General features: G+C 42.7%; 1 protein-coding gene across 1 annotated transcript in view; it reads left to right on the plus strand.

Annotated features, from left to right (window-relative positions):
- Positions 1-839: 839 nt before the first annotated feature.
- EPHB6 (EPH receptor B6) overlaps positions 840-23,353 on the plus strand; it is a 32,581-nt gene continuing 10,067 nt past the window's right edge. The window contains exon 1 of the mRNA XM_081244871.1: positions 840-926. The gene's annotated coding sequence lies outside the window, so the exon portion shown is untranslated. The remainder of the gene's footprint in view (positions 927-23,353) is intronic.

Genomic DNA, 23,353 nt, shown 5'->3' on the forward strand with positions numbered 1-23,353 from the left:
ATGAAGGACTCTAGGTCCATCCACCTCACTACAGATAACTCAATTTCATTCCTTTTCATGGCTGAGTAATATTCCATTGTATATATGTGCTACATCTTCTTTATCCATTCATCTGTCGATGGACACTTAGGTTGCTTCCATGTCCTGGCTATTGTAAATAGAGCTGCAATGAACATTGTGGTACATGACTCTCTTTGAATTATGGTTTTCACAGGGTATATGCCCAGTAGTGGGATTGCTGGGTCATAAGGTAGTTCTATTTTTAGTTTTTTAAGGAACCTCCATACTGTTCTCCATACTGGCTGTATCAATTTACATTCCCACCAACAGTGCAGGAGGGTTGCCGTTTCTCCACACCCTCTCCAGCATTTATTATTTGTAGATTTTTTGATGATGGCCATTCTGACTGGTGTGAGGTGATACGTCATTGTAGTTTTGATTTGCATTTCTCTAATGATTAGTGATGTTGAGCATCCTTTCATGTGTTTGTTGGCAGTCTGTATATCTTTTTTGGAGAAATGTCTATTTAGGTCTTCTGCCCATTTTTGGATTGGGTTGTTTGTTTGTTTTTTTGCTATTGAGCTGCATGAGCTGCTTGTAAATTGTGGAGATTAATCCTCTGTCAGTTGCTTCATTTGCAAATGTTTTCTCCCATTCTGAGGGTTGTCTTTTCGTCATTTGCCTTCTTACATGCCTTCTCCCAAAGAAAAGGATGTGCGGGCTTAAGAGTATCTCCTCAGAACCTGTGACAATTACATTTTTCATTACTGAATTTTAAATATATAAATTGGCATTCCAATTTATAGAGCAACCTTTTCTTTGAACCGAATAGACTGAGAGCATGATCCACCTTTTCTACGATGGTACAAGTGTATGAGCCTGGGAAGCTGAGGACTGCAGCTTGGACCATGATGGGCTTGACTAAGGTGTGTGGCACCACAGAGAAAACTTTCAGTGGTCAGCACAGCAAATTACCTGGAGATGTCCCTACCTCATTACTTGCCTTCCTCTCATCTACATAATGTTTTTTTTAACGGGGTTAGACCTTAGTCTCATAAAACTGGGGAAATCTGGGCTTCGTTGAAGTTGTCTTCTGCCATTGAGCAACTGGTCCCTCTGCCTGTGCTTCTTGGACATTTTGTGATTCCCCTCATGCTTCCTTGTATCCAATGCTTCTTTCAAAAGAGGAGTGTTGTTTTTTCCTCACTCTCACCCACTCCAGTTCCAAGTGTCCCTCATATTAGGTTCTCAAGTCCTATTTTCTCATTCTGTGAGCACGTACGTTCAAATCCTGGCTCTACCACTACCAAGCTATGAGTGTCAAGTGAGGAAAATTATTTAGCAACTTTAGAACTCATTATTTTCATTCGTAAGTGTAATGGGTTGACTTTAAGGAATTATGAGGGCCTCTCATTGTGGGAATTAATGAATTTATGGACTCATGGGTGGACTGAAAATATTCACCTAGACCGACAGTTGCCAATGTAGTCAACAAAAGAGATGATTTCATTTTTACATAAATATAATTCGAGTTCAAAAATGATAGTAATTATTTATTTAGTCTAGAGACAATAGTTAATGCTGTGTAATAATTTCCTGTGTTAAGAGTCAAGTGCCCTCCCTCTTCTAAGCCCTGTTGACCAGGGCCACTCCTTTAATGAGAGTCTCATAATCACTCATCATTCCCAGACCTCTTCACCTATTTGCCTGTGTTTGCTGCCCTGCCTTTAGTTGGAAACTGCTCCCAAGGCCTTGGTCTCCGCCCTCTGCTGATGTGGTCAATACCATTTTGCCAGCTCCCTCATTCTTTCTTCCCTCCCTCTCTCCCTCCCTTCCTCCTCCCCCACCCTTTCCCTTATTCCCCATCCCTTTCTATCTTTGTTTGGCACACTCAGGCTGTATTTTATCTAGTCATATGCGTCTCAGAGGTTACTGACTTATTTATCTATATTTAGCATATCTTACAAATGCTGCCAATGTCTCACAAGATACTTGCCTCTACACTTAGTTTCTTTACCCTCTTTATTTGTTTTCTTGTCTCTATAACAGATTCTAACATTCTCATAATGTTCGATATGTAACATACATAAATGTTAGATATATGCCCTATGCAAGTAATATGCCATATGCACATTATAAATATTTTTAATTCCTTCTTCTTTGGTTTTTCATTACATTGAAAAATTTGCAGTCTAGACCAGTTGTACAGTACCAGCTTATTTCTTTAATCTTTATCTTTTTATCCTTTACTTTCCTTGGAATCAGGACATTGTTAGGAAGAAATACAGGAGTTCACCTGACCTCGACAAATCTCTGCTATGAAAATACCACAGTTGGGGCTTCTTCTTCTTAATGTTGTTTTTTTTTCTTTCATAATTATAGCTTCATTAAACCTAGAGATAGCGGCCACACCTAGGGCTTTTACGAAACATGCAGAAGCCAACTCTCTTTCTCTCTTGGGTGTGCGTGTGTGTGTGTGTATATACACACACAAAAATCGAGATAGAAGATATCCACTATGTGCTTATGTGGAATTTAGGAAAAAACATACAGTGAAGGTTACACCAAGGAGAAAAAACAAAATTTCTAGGAACATTGTCTGAGGACTACCAGCTGATTTAATGAAGCATAAGATGCAGCCAGAAGTCAGTAGTAGATCTACTCAGGGCTCAGAAAGGGCCTAGGGATATGCACTTTGATAAAGAACCTTCCTCCACTTTTTTTTTTTCCTTAAGCTAGAAGTCTCCTAAAAATGTCATTACTTCATTTGATCACAGTGGTAAAAAACAATGGGCATAGTATCTGAGCATGTCTGTGAAGACTTACTCATTAAAATATCTGTCTGTATTGGAAGTATATTTAATTGTAATACCTCTCTACCCATAAAGACATAAATATGACATTTAATATCACCCAATGCTTGATGGAAGCAAAGTGAACATTTAGAGTAACCTAGGCATTCCTGCATTGCTAGGGTGTGGTCTTTGGAGAAGTAAAGCTCCATCCTTCCCTAAGGATTTTGAAAAGTAAGAAGTTAAGGTGAGGTTGTAAAAATCACCATATAGCTTTGTCTGGCGGGCCACTTGAAGATTTTCATGTGCACTCTGAGATAGAAGGAGGAGGATCTGGGGAAATAAAAAAGACACGGTAACGCTGAAGGGAGAGAATTCAGCGGGGAGGGGTCGGGTGATGAGTTCCGCCTCAACATTTGCAACTAGATGTAACCTGTGTCACCTCCCGGTCAAGAAGCTTAATAGGCAGAGGTACTTCATCTATGATCTCTTTTCTTTTTACTGACTTGATATAAATGAGTAGAAGGATCTTGGAAATCACATTTTTTAAAAGGCAAATGAGAAAAATAACAACTCCATGGTCTCGGAAATATTCCTCCGAGAGGTAATTGCCATCAACCAGGAATACCCATTTAGGACTTTAATGGGTATTTTAGAGTTTGCTTGTTACAGCCATGAATGTTACCCTGGTATCCTCTGGTGGTTTATGAAATCAGAGATTGTTCATGTGGATGCAACAGTCCAAGGATCAGAGGAGGCAGCTATCTGATGTTTAGCAGATAGAACAGTGGTTTGGGTGGGACATACTTGAAAACTAACATGTGAGCCACTGTTCCAGAGTTCTTCCCATTATGTGTATGTCGCAGGGAAGGCAGGAAAAGAAAGCAATGAATAACCCAAAACATGGCTGCCTCGGTCCTTGCTTCCATCGCTGGTCATGAAGTCTAAGTGAACAGTCATTGCACCCTTCTTATATGCACTCCACCCTGCACCAAATTCCATTTTCCCTTTACCCTCCACCAGCATCTTAACAAGACAGAGTTCTTTTTTGGTTGGATGAATCACACCTTCATTCCCAGAGGATATGAGCTTGTGGGGTCCTGGCTTCACTGGGGTGCTGCAGTTTTCATTATCTAGGAATACTGGACAGAGGAACACTACAAGGCATCCCAGGGGATGCTCTGGGTTCTAGGCACGGTCCTGCTCGACACCATTATGCAACAGCTCCCAGAATTCCCTTTGGTCATAGGGATCATTCGCTCAAGTTAACATAGGGACGACTTTATGAATATATGTCAAAAACACGTACCCATTATTGCTAAACTTTCCCCACATGCTTTTCATCTTTTTTATGTGTTTGGTTTTTTTTTGGGGGGGGGGCTACTTTTTTGCAGCTTTTCTCCTGAAATTTTCATCTAAGTAATAGTTTTTTACTTCCAGTGACTCTCTCGTTGATTTTTTCATTTTATCCTTTTGTTAATCAGTGAATACAATATATCCTCAAACTTTTCTGAAAAGAAAAAGGAGACTTAGAATTCAGTTAAGGTCCCTGTCTTTGCCCTTGATGGAAGAAAATTTCACATATTAAGGTATGGGGAAGTCATTCTGGCTTATACATAATTTGGCTTGAACATCATGCTAACTAAAACAGCCTGTCTTATGGCCTGTCAAACATACATTGTACATCTGCTTTAACCATTATAGGAAAGAGTGTCGCTCATCCAGTTATACAAAGCATTAAGTTGCAGTTCACTGCAGTCACCCACAACAGTGTGCCTTGAGGGGCATTCAGGCTGGGAAAAACAGAATGAAGCATTCTATTCTTTGGATTTACAGGCTCTGGCTCCTACAAAGTTAAGATGCATATCTAAGGAAGAATCTCAGTGACCTCAGATCCTTGCATCTTCCCATACAAAGAAAAACACTAAAATCATTAACTTGAAGAAGAAAGCATGATTTCCCTTTACAGCTCTTTTTTTTTTCCTTTGTATCCTGAAATTTCCATCTAATTGCTATTTAAAAAATAATTAAATACAAACCTTTAAACACTCACCCCTTTATTATGTAAAGCAATTCAGCCCTGCCCATGTCTCTATACTCAAATTTACATGTGCAGATAATAGCCAAAAAAAAAAAAAGTGACAGCCCACCTGATTTAAGCCCTGGATATAGGGGGCAGCTTGGGAGCAACCTGCTATATTTGAGCATGCGTGTTGCAATTGCTCTTACCCCAGATAGCTTACCAATACGTTTCCTCCAAACACAGCACAACAAAACAGCTTTCCCTAAGGAGAATTTTCAAACCAGCTGCTAAGAGGAAAAAAACCCCAAACATTCTCTGTCATGTTATACTAACTTCTACTGCTTGAATGTTGTTCTCTGCCAACCAATTTCTTAGCAGCCTTTTTTGGAAACTATTCAATGGCATTTAACAGATGGAAAAACCCTAGATCACAGAGAAAGACACACATCAGAAGCATACACAAACTTATCAGAATCCCAACAAAAACAGTCTCAATCATTTATTTACAAAGACATGAACTTGTTTCTATTTGGAAAAATAGACTAAGCTACACAACTGGAGAATACACTTATTAATAACAAAGCAGATTAGGAAGGAATAGGCACATATAAAATAACTTCAATATAGTTAACGTGAACTAGAGAAATTTCCCATTGTAAGTAACACTGAATCTACCAGCCTCACCACCACTATCATTACTACTAAAAGAAGAAAACGCATTTGACTAGAAGGAGAATTGGTTTTTAAATATGCTTACAGAACAAATTTTGTCAATATTCTGCCAGGTATTCAGAATCTAAATCATTCACCAAAGAAGCTATTCTAAAATCTTAAACTTTCTAGTCAAATGAGAAAAGAAAAGTAAAAACAGGAGCAAACCTCAATTTTTTGTTGTTCACCCCTTGAACTATTAATAATTGCAAAAAAATTTATTGCGAATTATTAAGCATATAAGTCCATCATATTTCTCACTCTGTTAATTTATTTGAAGCCTGTTACAAGACATGTAGATTCTCAGAGGAAACTTTGTTTACTTACCACGATTATCAGTCTTCAGGTGAATCCCCTAAAATCAGAATGTGTTGCCGTGTCCCTTCCGAATCCCTTAATCCCTACCAAATTCCGATGAAAGAAAATGATGGCTCTTGGAGACCATTAGGAATAAGAATCCCTTCTACAATAATTTGATCATGGATAATTATGTGATGTAACAACAGAATAATTAGACTTTTTTCTCTCTCTGCATTTGCGTGTGGCATAGTCATGCCACATTTGCTAAATTATATTTTTTAATGACCTATTAAAATTAGTCAGCTCTACAAATGTCATGGCTAGGAAAGGTTTAGATAATTACGATGCATGTGGTACTCAAGATTGTATTTTAGTTTCCTTCCTTAATACTGGAAAAATTAATTCAATAAAAACTTTTATACCAAATTAGTTCAATGGGCTAGACACTGCTGGGAGATAAGTTAGCAAACGTGACATGGAAATCATTATGGATCACACAGTCCTGGAGAAGAGAAAGACATTCCTCAAAAACTACACAAATAAATACATATTTACAAAGTAGGATAAAAGTGATGAAAGAAAAAGCATGGTCTTCTGTGAGTGAGTATAATAGGATTTCAGAAGTTTTCCCTGAAACAGCCATCTGTGAGCTGAGATTCTTTTATTGTTATAAAATATACATAACTTCACATTTATCATTTTAACCACAATTCAGTGGCATTAAATACATTCACCATGCTGTGTAAACATCAGCACTATCTATATCCAAAACTTTTCATCTTCCCCAACAAAAATCTGTACATATTAAGCAATAATTCTTCCTCCCTCCCTCCCAGCCCCTGCCAGCCTTTATTCTATTTTCTGTCTCTGTGGATTTGCCGCTTCTAGATACCTCATAAAACTGGAATTGTACAATATTTGTCCTTCTATATCTGGCTTATTTCCCTAACCATAATATTTTCAAGGTCCATCCTGGTAGCATATGTCATAGTGTCATTCCCTTTTCTGGTTGAATAACATTTCATCATATGTATATACTACCTTTTGTTTATCTGTTCATCTGTTCACTTGGATTGTTCCTACCTTTTGGCTATTGTGAATAATGCTGCTATGAACATCTGTTCTAGTTCCTGCTTTCAATTCTTTTGTGTATATACATAGGAGTGAAATTGCTGTGTTGTGTGGTAGTTCTACGTGTAACTTTTTAGAAAACTGCCAAACTGTTTTCCATAGCTGCTGCATCATTTTTACATTCCCACCAGCAGTACACAAGAGGTCCAATTTCTCCACATCCTCACCAGCACTTATTTTCCATTTTTAAAATTATAGCCATTTTAGTAAATATTAAGTGGTATCTTGTGATTTTGATTAGCATTTCCCTAATGATGAATGATGTTGAGTATCTTTTCATGTGCTTATTGGACATTTGTATATATTCTTTGGATAAATGTCTATTCAAATCCTTTGCCCATTTTTGAATTGGGCTGTTGGGTTTTTTTTTGTTTTTGAGTTTTAGGAGTCCTTTACATATTCTGGATGTTAAATGGATACCAGATATTTAATTTGCAAATATTTTCTTCCATTCTTTACATTATCATTTTGGTTTCTTGATATTATCCCTTTATATACAAAAGTTCTTAATTTTGATGAAGTCCGATTTATCTTTGTGTGTGTGTACCTGGCTTTTGGTGTCATGTCCATGAAATCGTTGCCAAATCCAAAGTCACAAAGATTTTCCCCAATGTTTTCTTCTAAGAGTTTTATAGTTTTAGCTCTTAAGTTTGGTTCTTTGATTCACTTTAATTTTCATATATAATGTAAGGTAAGGGTCCAACTTCAGGCTTTGGCCAGCTTTCTCAGTGCCATTTGTTGAACAGATTGTCCTTTCCTCTTTCAAGGATCTTAGCACACTCCTCAAAAATCAATTGACCATATATGTGAGGGTTTATTTCTGGGCTTTCAGCTGAGATTTTTAAGAATAAATAGGAGTTACCTAGATGACAAAAGAGAGAAAAGTCCCTCTAAGTAGAACAATTAGTTTGAGCAACAGTAAGTATTGCCTTTCTTTTCAAGGAATGTAACATTGATATCTCATTTTTCTATTCCTCTTACACATACTGCATTAAAGTAATCTGGTTTTCTAACATCTCTTCGGGGGGATACTTTGAGTTATTTACTTTACTCTGAGAGAGTCTCCAGCAGGATAATACAGGGTAGCACTAAATCTACTCTCCTTCTTCACCTTGTAACCAAAGTGATACATAAATATGCCATTTGTTTTTCTTCTAGTATCCAACAGGTAGTGGTGATTCAGAAAAGCACAACTCAGAAGACAAAACATTAATTCTCATAAAAAGTACAGAACAAAATTATAAGGAGAAAGAACCTAATTATCTAACAATTAGTAAAGCCCACCTTGCCCATAATAAAATTAGTAATTACATTAATATGAACAGCAGTGTTAGAAAAGCTCCTTCTAGGCAATTAAAAAATTTGTTGGAGGGAAGAAAGGGGAAGTTGGTGTTGTTGTAGGGATTTAATGAGCATTAACATGGGAAATTTCTGTAATTTCCACTAGTTTTATTTAACATTCTACATTATCTGTCAAATGTCTCTACTTCATTCATCTATTTTGAATGAAATGAATAAATATAATCCAGTTAAGAAATGTACTCTTTTCCAACATGGAAATAAACAATTTCATGTTTTCATTTAAAGTGATTAAAGTCTTTAAGCCTATATTTTTGTTGAATTTGAGTGTGACTATCCCATGATTTTTTTTAATCATCTCCCTCTTTCACACTGCATCCTGTTGGGTTTATAATAAATAAAAAGTGAGCTCAGTTCTAAACTTTATCCTTTTTCATGATTGCTGCTTTAGCTACACAAAGACTCCGATGAAGCTTTTGAAATTATTGCTTGTAAGCGCCTAATCAATTTTGCAAACAAATTAGCATCTTTTTGCATCTCTCCTTGGGCTGTGAAGGTGCAGGGAAAGAGACGGGTAGAAGAAGAGAGGTGGGCAATGGGAAGGATAGCAATGTTCTCCTTCCCTGTGTGTGTGTGTGTGTGTGTGTGAGTGTGTGTGTGTGTGAGAGAGAGAGAGTGTGTGTATTTAAGCTCCATGGTTTAAATATTTCAAAATTATATGTTTAATTTTAACAGTATTATTTTGTACTGTTACTGATGGTTCCATTTTTATTTGAGAAATTAAAGGGTCAAGTGCCCCCCTAATACCATCTCATTTATATAAATATTTCCAGAAATGCAAAAGACAACAATTCATTATTTAAGTATATTACAAAATGTGAAAGAGACTTTTTGTTACTTGCTACCTGAAGAAATCTCACAACATACTTATTCCACTGACTTACCATGGAATTTGTTCTAGAATATTATGCTTATTAGGACAGTGTACTTGGTTTGATATCTGTCACTTTAATTATGTTTTCCACATTTTAATCCTTCCTTGTTATCTTTTGTATATTTTGCCTTTGCATGAATGAACTATATCCATTTACTTTTATCTCTTATCTATGGTTTGTAAGGTTAACACCTTATTTTAAAGATAATCTTACATGATTATCTTAAAACATTAGAAGTCTTTTTACCTAATTATGCCAACAGTAAAGATTGACTTCCTTTGGTGATGTCAAGGAAGTTAACACTGATGACATCCCCATCTTTGCTATTTCCCTTTCATACTTTGGATTATACTAATCTGGAGTTTAAAATCTCCTTTCCAAAAAACTTTCTTTTATATTTACATTGAATATTTTACTTTTGTTCCCATAATTACTCTCAATTACTTAATGTTCCTCTTTTTATTGCTTAGTGATTTGCAGGTTTGTATTTTGTTTTGTATTTTATTTAGCCTACAACTTTAGTTTCAGTGATTATAACCACTTTTTCTCAATCACAGCTTTCATAATGAAGAATGAAGTTGCTTATTCATCTCTTAATTGTTCAGAGTACATTTGCAGTGTGTCTTGCTGGAAAACAGACTTGAGTAGTATATGTTCCAAGAATTTGCAGATCTGAGAATGACCTTATCTTGCCTCTTGAAAAGAATAGGTCCTGAGCTGGGAATATAGTATTTAAGTCTATATTCAATAGAGAAGTATGAAGCTGCAGGTAACAAAAATCACAATTACAGGTTTTTGGGGTTTTTTTTCATGTAACAAGCAGTATATGTGGTTGCTGGCTTTGGCTCAGCTGCCAATATGGCTGCTGCAGCTCCAGCCACCATGTCTGTGGTACCAGAATAATGGTCCCCAAAGATATCCACATCCTAATCCTTGAAATCTATTATGTGAGTGCACATGGCAGTGGGGAATTAAGATTGAATATAGAATTAAGGTTGCTAATTACCTGACCTGGAGATGGAGAGAATTATCCTGGATTATCTGGGTGGATCCAATATAATCACACAAGTGATTATAAGTAGAAAAGGGAGAGAGAAGAGAGTCAGTGCGAAGAACTCAGCCCAACATTGCTGGCTTTAAAGATAGAGAAATTCATGAGTGAAGGAATGCAATGGCCTCTGGACGTTGCACTAGAGACGTCAAGGAAACAGTGCCTCCAGAGGGAACACAGACCTGCTTACATCTTGATTTTTTTTTCTTTTTTTTTTAGCCCAGCTAGACCTATTTCAGACTTCTGACCTCCAGAACTGTAAAATAATACCTTTGTGTTGTTTTTAGCTGCTAAGTTTTTTGTGGCATTTGGTAGGAAACCAGTACAATGTCCAAGGGATGATTTCAAAGCAAGACAGATGAGAAAGGGCCATATCAGCCAAATCTGTGCCCTTTTATCAGAAATCCAAAAGCTTTCTCAGAAGTGCCCCAAGCAGAATTCTATTTCCTTTCATGAAGCAGAATGAGGTTTGGGTACCCACTCCTAACTGTAAGAAAGACTAGGAGGGCAATTATTTAAGCTTCTCAGCCTCAACATTTCAGGTAGCTAACGAGAAGATCCGGGAATGGCTTTTTAGAAGCTGATCAATAGTGTTTTATCCTTTTCTTCTGAGCACTCTGAAGGTATTATTCTACAGCTATGGACCTTCTCATTAATCAATGCCCCAGAAAAGAAATATGAACACATCTTGACTTTGAGTCTTGTTAAAAATGAACTGTGTGTGTGTGTGTATAAATTTATAAGGTACTCACTGGAAAACTTTTACCAGAATATATCTTGGTATTGATTTCTGCCTATCAGTTTTGCTAAATTGTCAGTTTCATGAGTTTTTTTTAAGTTAATTCAACTATGTAATAAATATTCATTAAGTACTTATTAGCATGTGGACTTCCCTGGCACTGCAGTGGTTAAGAATCTGCCTGCCAGTGCAGGGGACACGGGTTTGAGCCCTGGTCCGGGAAGATCCCACATGCTGCGGAGCAGCTAAACCCATGTGCCACATCTACTGAGCCTGAGCTCTAGAGCCTGAGAGCCACAATGAATGAGCCCACGTGCTATAACTACTGAAGCCCGCACACCTAGAGCCCATGCTCCACAACAAGCGAAGACACCGCAATGAGAAGACCGCACACCGCAATGAAGAGTAGCCCCCGCTCGCCACAACCAGAGAAAAGCCCGCGCACAGCAACGAAGACCCAACGCAGCCAAAAATAAAATAAATGAATTAATTTTTTTTAAAAAAGTACTTAGCCTGTGCCAGATACTGAAATAAATTTCGTTAATTATTTTCCTTCTCTTGTGTTTTTAAATCTGTCTTCTCATTCTGGTATTACTGTCACTTTAAGGTTAGAGTTCCCCTTTTGTATTTTTCAGATGTTTTATCTTCTCTGTTATTTAAAAAATAATCTATTTACATCTCACATGGAATGTCTTCCCAGGTTCATGTTATATTTCACTGGTTTGTTTTTCCTGGAGTCTTAAGTCAATTTTTTTCTTTCTGCATGACTGAGATTTTATTTTGGCTATTGTGCTTTTCTCTTTTTTTTTCACACTCCCTTTCCATCCCAACCTTTAAAAATAGTCTCCGTATCTGCTTTTAACTCACTAAGAATATAAAGTGAAAACCTTTTCTTTAAACTCTTACATCATTACTCCTTTTTCACTTTGCCTCAGGTTTTTAAAAGGTCTCAAGTTTTGTTGTTGTTTACTAATTATTAATACCGACTTGCTCCTTTTGTGACTGGTGCTTAAAGGTCTAATGGGATAGACTCCAGAATCCCATATGAACGGAGAGAGACAACTATTGTCTAAGACAAGGGAACATCCAGCAGCCTGAGAACTAGGAAATGCTCCAGCCACATCTAGAGCTAGTGGCAGGTCTTGCAGCAATGCAGGTCACCCTTCCTATTTTTTTTTTTGGGGGGGGATGTGGATGTTTTCAGAGAACACGGTCTGGGACCAGAGCTAGAGGACAAGACTGCATGTGACTGGAAGAGCGGACCATGGGATCATCTGCTCTGTGTTGTAGATCATCGCACCCTGTCTGGATCCAAAGGGAGAAGACACAGCATAGACAAGGCAAGGGGCAGAGTGGCGTGGCACACTTGTCCCGCACGTGGGGATTGCCCAGAATCTTTTTTTTTTTTCGCGGTACGCGGGCCTCTCACTGTTGTGGCCTCTCCCATTGCGGAGTACAGGCTCCAGACGTGCAGGCTCAGCGGCCATGGCTCACGGGCCCAGCCGCTCCGCGGCATGTGGGATCTTCCCGGACCGGGGCACGAACCCGTGTCCCCTGCATCGGTAGGCGGACTCTCAACCACTGTGCCACCAGGGAAGCCCCCAAACTCTTATTAAAATCTGGAATGTTTTCAACTCTTCTGGTTTATATGAGTAACTGCAGAGAATTTTTCTTTTGAGATGGTGTCATAGTTATTCTAGTACAAGGAGGCACCTAGCATTCCATTCACTCCATTAACTTCCTAGGAATCATCTTTGAACTTTAAAAATATGTGTTAAAGATGATGGCCTGGAGGGGTGGGCTGCAAGGATGTCTTATGAAAAGCCTCCGTCTTCATAGATTGCGGGAAAAGTAGGTAATTGTGATCATCTCAGCTCATTTGCAGTGGAGGCTGCTGGTTGCTTGTGTAACATTCTTTCCCTTCTGCTCTCTCACTAACAGATCTTTAATTTTATTGGGTGCACCTGTACTCTCTGGCCAATAATATACAAGGAGAAATCACTGGGTAAAGCCCCCAGGAAGGATCTTTAAAGAGTCTTAACTCAGCTGAAACTATGCCCTTTATTCTGTGCCCATCTTCTATTTCTTGACTGAAACTAATAGACCTTATAATTGGAGCTCTGGCTGATGGGCCGACAACCTGAGAACAAGGCTTCACCCCAAAGGTGGAGGGTCAGAAACCTAAGTCTTGTTGACCTGGGGCTGCCATAGCATCCCTGAATTCCTCGATTTGTCCCTTACATGCAGCTGACATCAATCTCTAACTGAGTAAACATCCTATCAGGAGAGAAGAGCCTTTCTCTTTCTCTGTGAACTAATACCTCTGAATGTCTTTTTATTATCGTTCGGTTAAAGTAATGCAAAAGTGTAAGACTCTGATGGGTAAACTTTGAAGATCACTCACATCCAATGAGCATTCAGGTTATCAGTCAGCACTGGTGTACAAATCAGCTGCAAACTAGGTTTGTCTTTCAAACAAACCAGTCCTGTAGGTTTACTCTAGAAGTTTCTAAACAGGAAAAAAAAAAAAAAAATTGGGCGTTTGACACTTTTATAGGCCAAAATGTTTGGAGACCGGACTCCAGCTTTTGGGAAGACTGCCCCTAGAGGCCACGGAGCCTGGAGACAGTTCAGGGACATGCCAGGGACCCTGTGAGCTTGTGCATCTGGAGCTATAACTCATGTCTTGGAATAAGAGATCTGGGGACTCAGCAAGTTGCTTTATTGCTTTTTACTAGAATTCTTATCACTGAAATTACTTATAAAACTCTTTGTTTATAATAACATTAGCTTGCATTAGCCATTCTAAAGGGAAATAAAAAAAGAAGAAAATTGCACATCCTTGGGGAGTGACAGATGCTGAAGAGAGAAAAACCCAAGAAGGAGGCAAAAACAGAAAAACAAAACAAAACCAGAACAAGTCAAAAAACCATCTCAAATCACCTGGAGTTTTCTACTCAGGATCTTCTTTTGGCTCCAAATTTACATTGTAGATGGTTGTCCCAACATAATGACTTCTGTGAGCTACAGACTTTATTAGGTCCTGCTCTTCAGCACAGAGCAAATTTAAATACTATGATTTTTTAATTCATTTATTCTAAAACACTTCTAAGCACCTAATGTGTGCCAGGCACTGAACAAATTTTAGAAAGGATTTATGTCCAACTTTAAGAAGGAACTTATTACTTTGTTTTCTAATAGCTGCAGATGGCAGCATTGCTTAACAATGCATTCTGTACTATCCACCTGCTTTTAAAATTTAGTTTGATAACACATAGGAGATTATGATACAGGGTAAATTGTCATCACAAATTTAAACCTCTTTGCCTCCAGGGTACAAGGGAGCTTTCTTTGAAGACCGGATCCCTCTCAAATATTAACAAAAGAAAAAAAAACTAATTACATAAGCCTCAGACAACAAAAACTTAATTTCATATTATAGGCACCTAATGGGTGGTATAAAAAATGAGCTATGTCAGACAATAGAAAGGAAGAGATATTTTTTGCTATAATGTCAATATATGATGAATTGCAAATTTCTATTAGAACTTCTGGGTTTTATAAAGTTACTTCTATGTTTTGGTTTGATTGATACTTTTATTTTTAACATAATTTAATCATATGCTTTTTTAAAAAGTTTCCAATATACCCCCAGCTCTCTGACAATCAAATTATTACTATATCTAGGATCATGAGTTATATAATATTGCATATAAAGCCAGGTTTCTCCGCAAAAGTCTTTCAAGGTCTTGGGGAGAACTGATTTGGAAATGAAGGCAATTCTCTACCACTGAGTTTCAGGGCAAAGAGAAGAAACAGATCAACTCACCAATGTGAGTGGATTTATTATTTGGATGTCCAAATGCAGAATCCCTCAACAGCATTAGGCTTATTAATTGACTCAGATATTGAGTAAACAAGCCCCTCGCCCAGTGGGGACTAGTTCAGTTGCCTTTGTCTTTCTTTATATCACTCACTCAGCCAATTCATTAAAGCCTGTTTCTCCCAGGTGCCTCCTAATGAGTTTCATGGTTCTGTTTATTGTACTTGTTGGCTCATAGACCTCTTTCGCAATTTTCCTGGATTTCTGAATGCTCCTTAAGTACCAGTTTTGACCAGCCCATTTGCAGCTAGTGCTTTAATAAAGGTGTCGTGAATAAATGAAGAACGTAGGAGAAGGATGTGGGACAGGGTAATATGGGGAGCTGCGGGTGGGGGAATAAGCCCGAGTCCCCCTGCTACTTGTGTTCTTTGAAAGAGCCAGCAGGTGGTAGCAACACTTCGCAGCAAGGCCTCAGCTCAGTGCTGTTAGGACCGGAACAATAGAAAACCCAATCCTGTCCCTGGTTTGAGAGGAGGCTACGGGTGGGCAGAAACCTTTTTTCCTCGCGGCGCCCCCTCCGTTCCTCAACCCTTCCAGGCACCCGCTGCGAGTACCTTCCACCGCCTCTCATCCGTGTGGGGAATTTCTCTCTGGGGAGCGGGCGAGGCAAGAGGCACCCAGAGGTGCAGCTACTTGCCCGGCAGTGTAAGTTCCTGGCACCGACCTCAGGACTTCCCCTTTGAGACCCAGGCTTCCCTGCCCTTCCGAGAGGATGGAGGGAGGGCGGGTGGAGTCAGAAGCCCCAGCTGAGCAAGATCCTGGGTCACCAACGCGGAGAAGAGCTGAAGGCTAGATCAGAGCCCCTTTCGTACCCTGACTGCCTATCCACCCCCAGCCCACCTCCGCACCCTCTAAATTCTCAGTTTGTCTTTCCCTCCACCCCCTTCTCCTTCCTTCTCTTTTTTCTCAGCTCACGCCCACCTTAGTTCAAATCTGAGTGGGAACTAAAACAGCGGGTTTAGTTCCTGGAGTTGAAGCAGAAAAGCAGGGGAGGCGAGGGGGCGCGGGTGCCCCTGCCCTGCCCTGGGTACCAGTGGCGCAGCTCTCCGAGCGCCGGAGCCCGCACCCGCCCCGGGGGCTTTAAACGGAGCTCCCGGCCGCCCGGCGGGCCGCCTCCCCCAGCCCGGCCCGCGCGCCGTCCTCCGAGCCCACGTCCCCTGGCCCGGCGGACGGGCAGGCCCCGGGCGAGCCCCGCGCGCCGGGGCCGCGGAGCGGGGGCCGCGCACTCGCCGCCGAGGCCGAGAGGGCGGGCTGGGTTCCCCGGAAGAGGGGAGAGGGAGGGCGGCCGAAGGGGCCGGAGAGGGGGCGGGCCGGGCGGGGAGGGACGCGGAGGGGGCGGGCCGGGCTGCGCTCGCTCCAGCCGCCGCTCGGGAGCAGAGCAGCGGGCGGCGGGACCCGCGACCCAGCGTGGCGCCGGCGAGCGCGACGCGGGCCCCTCACGGTCCCCGGCGCCCCCACTCCGGAGCAGCCCCTGCCGCCGCGCGGACCCGCGCCGCGGAGAAGGTTGGTCCCTGCACCCGAGCGGAGAGGCGGGCGGCCCCGGTGAGCGCCCGGAGCCCCGGCTCCAGCGCGGGGCCTCGCGGGCGCAGACCTGCTGAGCCTGCGGCCGGCGCGAAGGTGAGCCCGGGGGTCGCAGGCGGCGTGGGGGGCCGGGGGCCTGCGTGCCTGGGGACAGGAATTCGGGTTTGCAGAAGTAAAGGGGCCCTCCAGACAGGGCCTCTGCAGATCCGGGGGTCCTCGTGGGGGAGTGCTGAGTCTCCGTCCCCAAAGCGAGAGCGGGGTTCGGGAAGGGTGCGGACCCGGCCAGCCTGGCTCCCACCCCACCCCCGCCTGTGACCAGCAGTCAGTGACACCCCGTTAAGCCTGCTGCTGCGATCCCCCACGGTGTTTCCGGAGACACTCGGTTGGCTCTGATATAGGGGTTCCTGATCTAGGGGTCCTGGTAGAGGCCGGGCTCCCAGCCTGCTGAAGAGGATTGCCCACCCCTCCGACTCCAGTGGCATGTCTCCAATCCCGGCGGAGCTGGGAGGGGCAGGGAGGTGGATCGCACACCTGCCCCCAGCTCCCCACAGCCTATCCTGCTCCCGCGGCCTCATCACCACCCAGAAGCCCTGGAGTGGAGGGAAGGCTTGGTTCCTGGTCCGCAGCCCTGACCCCCAAATTACAGCCAAAGTCTACTGCTTGCTGCTGCTCCAGCTCCACCCCCTCGCTTTACATCTGGGTGCGTGGCCCTGCCTGCCCGACACCCCGACCCACCAGTCTTGGCTGTCTGGCACCCTCTCTCCTCCCATCCCTGGGGGAGCTGGCAGGGGCCCAGCATAGCCAATGTTGTAATGTCCCTGGCAGTGCCCAGGGAGAGAAGTGGCTGAGCCTGTTCCCAGTCAGTTAACCCCGGGCCCTGTGCCCGCCCAGGGAACTTGACTCAGGCTCTAGAAGGAGAGATGCCCGTTTAGTGGGAAAGCAGCTGTGGGAAGCTGGCAGTCCAGGGAAACTGCCCAAGTGATGGGCACTGGGGCTCTGAGACTTGCCAGGTGCTGTTCAGAGGGGCCGTTTGGCTCTTTCAGGGCAATGCACATTTTTTATTGCAGGAAGATTAGGGTGCGGGCTCCTATGTACATACCTGCCTAGTGACCTGGGGAAGAGGACTCCTTTAGAGTCTGTCGGTTCCTTCAGGGCGCAAGAAGATGGCAGGCAAGGGCCGCTCTGTCATCAGAATGCCAGGGAGCAACAGGCAATGATGGGCTGAGCGGAGGAAGGGCAGGACCGTCCCTCCTCCGGGCGGGGCCAGATGCTCTCCCAGCGGATCACCATCTCCAGAGCTGGGCCCTTGGCCTTGTGTCCCCACCAGGTGGCATGGGGATGCTGGGGTTTGGGGGGCTTTGAGCCTGAGGTTTCCCTTTCTCTACTTCCCTGCGTACCTTCCTCTTCCAGCCCAGGTGTTTCCACAGGAACAACTCCCGGGGCAGAGAGAGGTTGACAAGGCAACTAGGGGTGGAGTAGGGACAGACCCAGGGTGAGGGGGAAGGGCTCATGGGCATATGCCAGCAGCGTGAGGACCACTCGGGATCTGCAGGGATGTGCCTGCTGCCACACACACACACACCGCATACTCTCCTGCTCCACAGCCATCTCACCTTATATACACTCTCCCTTACACACTCTCACCCTTGCTCTCACGGGCACCGGTCCTGGCACTCATGGGCTTTCTTCCACAATCTTCCACTTACTCATCTCTCCTGTATATGCACCAACGGCCCCAACACCCTCCCTTATGCCCTTTACCAGGGCCATGCATGTCCCCCCATCATGCACAGCCAGAGTGGCTCATTCTAAGTGGCTGTCTGGCTAGACCCAGACGCTGCCTGCATCTTAAAAGCCTCCCCCAGCTCCACAGCCAGCCGGGGAGTGGGAGGCACATTTGTCTGCCTCTGCGTGCTCTGGGGGACATTCTCCGGGGCTGGAGGCCTCCAGGGACACGGCACTGTCCTCTGCTAGGACAGTGTGCTAGCCAGTGTGTCCTAGCCAATCCACGTTGGCTTCTCCAGCCAGGGCTGCAGGGGCTAGAAGCGCCGGAGGAAAGCTACCTCTCACTGTCTGCTCTGGATGCCTCCTTAAAGGCCGCTGGGATCCTTTTCAGGGCGGGTGGTCAGATCTCAAAGAGACCTCCTGAGACCAAGGTAGAGATTAAGAGGTAGAGGCTGCAGCGTTAAGCTGAGCAAGGATTATACTGGAATTTCCTGGGCGTTTAACAGCTGCAGAACAGGACAGATGACAGGGCCTGTGGTGCTGACCCCTCCCACGCTGACCCTGCGGCTAACAGGTGTGAGACACACCAGCCACTTAAAACCATTGGCCTCTTTGCCCTTGGGACCTTCCCTCGCCCTGCTGGCCCCTGCAGGCTGTTCTGCTTCCCTGTCGGGGCTCACTTTGCGGTGATGCCCCGTGTGCGTTCCGAGTGTATAGCCCTCTCTGTCCCCCTCTTTCTCTTTGGAGTTGCAGGCCTTTGCTTACAGGATGCTTGACATCCTGTAAGAAAAGCATGGCATAATCAGTGGGACAATGTGAACTTCCTGGGAGAGAAGCTTACAGACTATCCAGGGATAGAAGTTCTTTTGCTTTTATTGTTGACGTTATTTCACTCCTTCATTCCCAGGCCCTGGTGCCTCTCCCTCTCTGCTTTCTTCTTACGGATGAACATGTCTAGATGGTTTGAAACTTAGAGGGCACAGGGCAGGGAGGATAAATTGTAAACATGCTATACTAGTCTAAAGTGTATAAATAGTTTCCTTTTTCGTTTAGATTCTAATTATGAGATTTTGTTTTAATTATAAAAATAAGATATGCTCATTGTAACAAGAAAAACAATTCAAGTATGTATAAGAGACAGTTTATAATTGCTCCCCCATGCTCCTACAGTAACCAATTTTACTGGCCCAATATATCTTTTGCCATACCTTCCTCCAAGCTCACTGGGCTTAGATTATTTAATTTTTTAATTAATTAATTCATTTTTTTTTTTTTTTTTGCGGTACGCGGGCCTCTCACTGTTGGGGCCTCTCCCGTTGCGGAGCACAGGCTCCGGACGTGCAGGCTCAGCGGCCATGGCTCACAGGCCCAGCCACTCCGTGGCATGTGGGATCTTCCCGGACCGGGGCACGAACCCGCGTCCCCTGCATCGGCAGGCAGACTCTCAACCACTGCGCCACCAGGGAAGCCCAGATTATTTAATTTTTAAAAATTTGCTTTGTGGATCGAGGTGCATAAATTATATTTAAGTCAGCTTGGTTTGTTCATAAATTATCATATTTAGCATTTTAATTTGAGCACAGTAAACTTCTTAAATTCTTACAGATTTACTCATTTATTTTTAAATCTTTCATTTTTATAGATAACAGAACTCATAAGCTATGATTTAGAAGCTAAGATTCTACACGTTTTTTAAAAAATTATTTATTTGGCTGCGTTGTGTCTTCATTGCCGCACGCAGGCTTTCTCTAGTTGCGGCGAGCAGGCTTCATTGCAGTGTGCGGGCTTCTCATTGCGGTGGCTTCTCTTGTTGAGGGCACGGGCTCTAGGTGCACGGGCTTCAGTAGTTGTGGCTTGCGGGCTCTAGAGCGCACGCTCAGTAGTTGTGGCGCACGGGCTTTGTTGCTCCGCGGCATGTGGAATCTTCCCAGACCAGGGCTCGAACCTGTGTCCCCTGCATTGGCAGGCGGATTGTTAACCACTGCACCACCAGGGAAGTCCTCTACACATCTTTAATCTTTGCCATATTGTGAAAACAAAATACAATCCTGATGCCTATGAAACTGTCATGTTTTTGTAAACTAAAGAAATGTAGCAAGCTTGTGGCTCTCGTGTCCCTAGTGTATCAAAAAGATATAAAATGGTATAACCAGAAGAGGAGCTGAGAAAAAAGACAATCTGGTCATAGAATGCAACTTTTATCACAAGAAACTTTGTCTAATCAGTCTCATTTTCTGAGCTATCATTTTACATCCACATTTCTGCTGCTCCTGGTGTTTTATATTTTTAAAACCAATACACATCTGAAATGTGAATGTTTTCCTGATGGAGATCAGTTTTCTGCTTTTTCAGGGGTTAGAGGATTTCTAAACCGTGACCGATTCCTTTCATGATCTGGAGGAGATAGAGAAATCTCAAGCAGGCCACAAGGAAAAGGGTGAGGGGCCTGGCCTTACGGAGGCCTGTCTCCCTCTGTGTAGCAGCAGGGATGTGATTGGCTGCTCCCAGGGCGCACTCCTGGACCAAATGCGGAAAGATGTCCTCATCCTCAGCCACTGAAGGCACCTTTGAAAATTGAGTTCTGAGTCCTGCTTGTTTTGTATTCTAGGCATGTGACGGAGCTGCGTGTTCCTGTCACTTATATTTCCGCCTTTGAATCTTGTTTCAAAAGAATCTGCAGTGGCAGGAATTAGTTGACAGCAATTTCTTCCGTGTCTTAATAAAGTTCCCTCTATCCTTATTTTTATCCTTACCATAGAGGTACACTCAGTTTCTTTTTATACATGAAAAACTAAAAGACTTGGATTTATCTGCTTTGTTTGATACGTAAGAACTGACCTAACTTCCTAGTCTCACTCAGCAACAGTTTTTTTCTGAGGAAACGTATTTATAACCTTCAGTCTTCTGGATCCGAATCTAAAAGAGGCCCTCATCAAACAGCAAAAGTACACTTCTGGGTACTTGAAGGTCCTCCACCATTTCTTTTTAATGAATGTCTTTGTTCTTTGTAAAATTTCAAAAAATTACTTGTGGCCATCTACATGTGATGTCTCCACTTTATTCTTTTCTTCCTGATTCCTCTTGACAACAGAAACTGAATGGATTTAGCGTGTTTTATAATTGCTTCTGCTCTTTTCTGGATCTTCTGGAGAGAGGCCAGCTTCATGTCGTCATCAAGATGCATACATACTAAGGCTATGCGCACACGCCCTATTGTAGCCACAAGCCACCACCTTACTTGTATTGTGGGTCATCAAAGCAAATGCTTGGCCATTCATCTTCTAGACTGTTCCATACTGCACAGCTGATATGATCTGCAGGGCATCCTTTTCTCTCATGTTTTGCTGTCTCTCAAAAAAAATTCACTGGGATATTCCAAAGTGTTCATTATTCCTTCTCCATGATTATTTGTCTAGTTATAAGTTTAAGAAGACATGCAATTTTTATAGTTTGTTCTTTGTACAGATTCCAGAATCCATCCATGTTCTAACTGAAAGAGACTATTTTAAAGACTATCTGCTGGGCAAGTGGTGTAATAGCCTTCGTTGTTTAAAGACGTTTTGCTGGCATTTTCAGTTCTTGATAACAGCCTTCCTAAAGACTCTGTGACCATTTCTCAAAGAAATGGTTGAGGACCTTCAAGTACCCAGAAGTGTACTTCTGCTGTTTGATGAGGACCTCTTTTCGATTCGGATCCAGAAGACCGAAGGTTATAAGTAAGTTTCTTCAGACAGAATCTGGTCTGCTCTGGTGTGTCAAGCATGCCTCCAAATTAAGTCATTGAGAGTCGGGGTGGGGTGTATATCTACAACATGAATGACTTTAGGATAGTTTTATTTATTTATTTATTTTTTTAGGTACGCGGGCCTCTCACCGTTGTGGCCTCTCCCGTTGCGGAGCACAGGCTCCGGACGCACAGGCTCAGCGGCCATGGCTCACGGGCCCAGCTGCTCCGCAGCATGTGGCATCTTCCTGGACCGGGGCACGAACCCGTGTCCCCTGCAGCGGCAGGCGGACTCTCAACCACTATGCCACCAGGGAAGCCCTTTAGGATAGTTTTTAAACGGCCGTTGATGATGGGACAGTGCTTTTTACTTTACCATCTCCCGGTTCTTCTTGAAACATTTATTTTATATGTAAATGATTCTAGTAGCATGTGGGACAGTATTTGCAAAGAACCTCTGTTTCTTAGGAATAATTTGCCCTATGGAAATGCTTCTTTTTCCCCCCAGCTTTACTGAGATACAATTGACATATAATATTGTGTAAGTTTAAGATATACAACGTGAAGATTTGGAAATGCTCCTTCCTTGCCTCCATAGGCTATAAATTGAACTCTCTGTTTCTCATATAGGGTTCTAGAGGCATGAAAGGTAAATTTCAGTGGCTACTTGGCAGACATCCACTACGTGTCAGCCCATGCAGATGCAGAAATGGTGTCTTTTCATGAAAACCATCGGGAGATAACACTGAAGGCTTCAGCTTACAGCATAGCCAGCATTAACTGAAAAAATTAGATGACAAATCAAATCATGATTCTCATATTAAAATTAAATATAGTTTAATTGCTTAGTTTCACCTTCAGTGTGAAATGTGTAATTTTTAGGTTCCAACTTCCGATTGACTTTTTTTTTTTACTCTCAAACTCGTGTCTTTTAAGAAACATGCCTCTTGTTTCCTTCTCAACAGAAATAAATGACCTCTACTGTCCATGCAACTCACAGACTTTGAGACTCAGTCACAAGGAGAGACATAGCTCACCACTAACCTTAGACCAACCAGCAAAGAAAGGTCTGAGCCTGCTTGTCTTCACCGTGACCCTGGAGGCAGCCAGCGCTCCTGGGCATGTGCTTGTGAGCCGCAGCGCTGTGCTTCTTAAGGCTCGGGAATGTTTTACATAAAAGCGTGAAATCATTTTGAGAGCGTGAACACTATTTTGATGCGTTTTATTAAACAGTTATTATTTATGGATTTGAATGAAATTTTAACGATTTCATTGAAAAATAATATGTATGCAAGATTTTTAAAATATAAAAGTTTTAAGGGGATATAGTGAGAGTAAGTGTCTCTTGCACTAGCCCCCATCCTCTCCCTCTCCCCTTAAAGATCCTTACATACATAGGTATATATAGGTCTTTCTTAAGTTACCCATCAATCCGGAGCATATTGTATATGGCTCTGCAATGGACTATGTACTTTCACTGGGAAATTATTTTCATATCAGTATATAAACACTAGCCCTT

Source organism: Mesoplodon bidens, assembly GCF_964165515.1.
Source record: "Mesoplodon bidens genome assembly, chromosome: 9".
Classification (NCBI taxonomy): Eukaryota; Metazoa; Chordata; class Mammalia; order Artiodactyla; family Ziphiidae; genus Mesoplodon; species Mesoplodon bidens.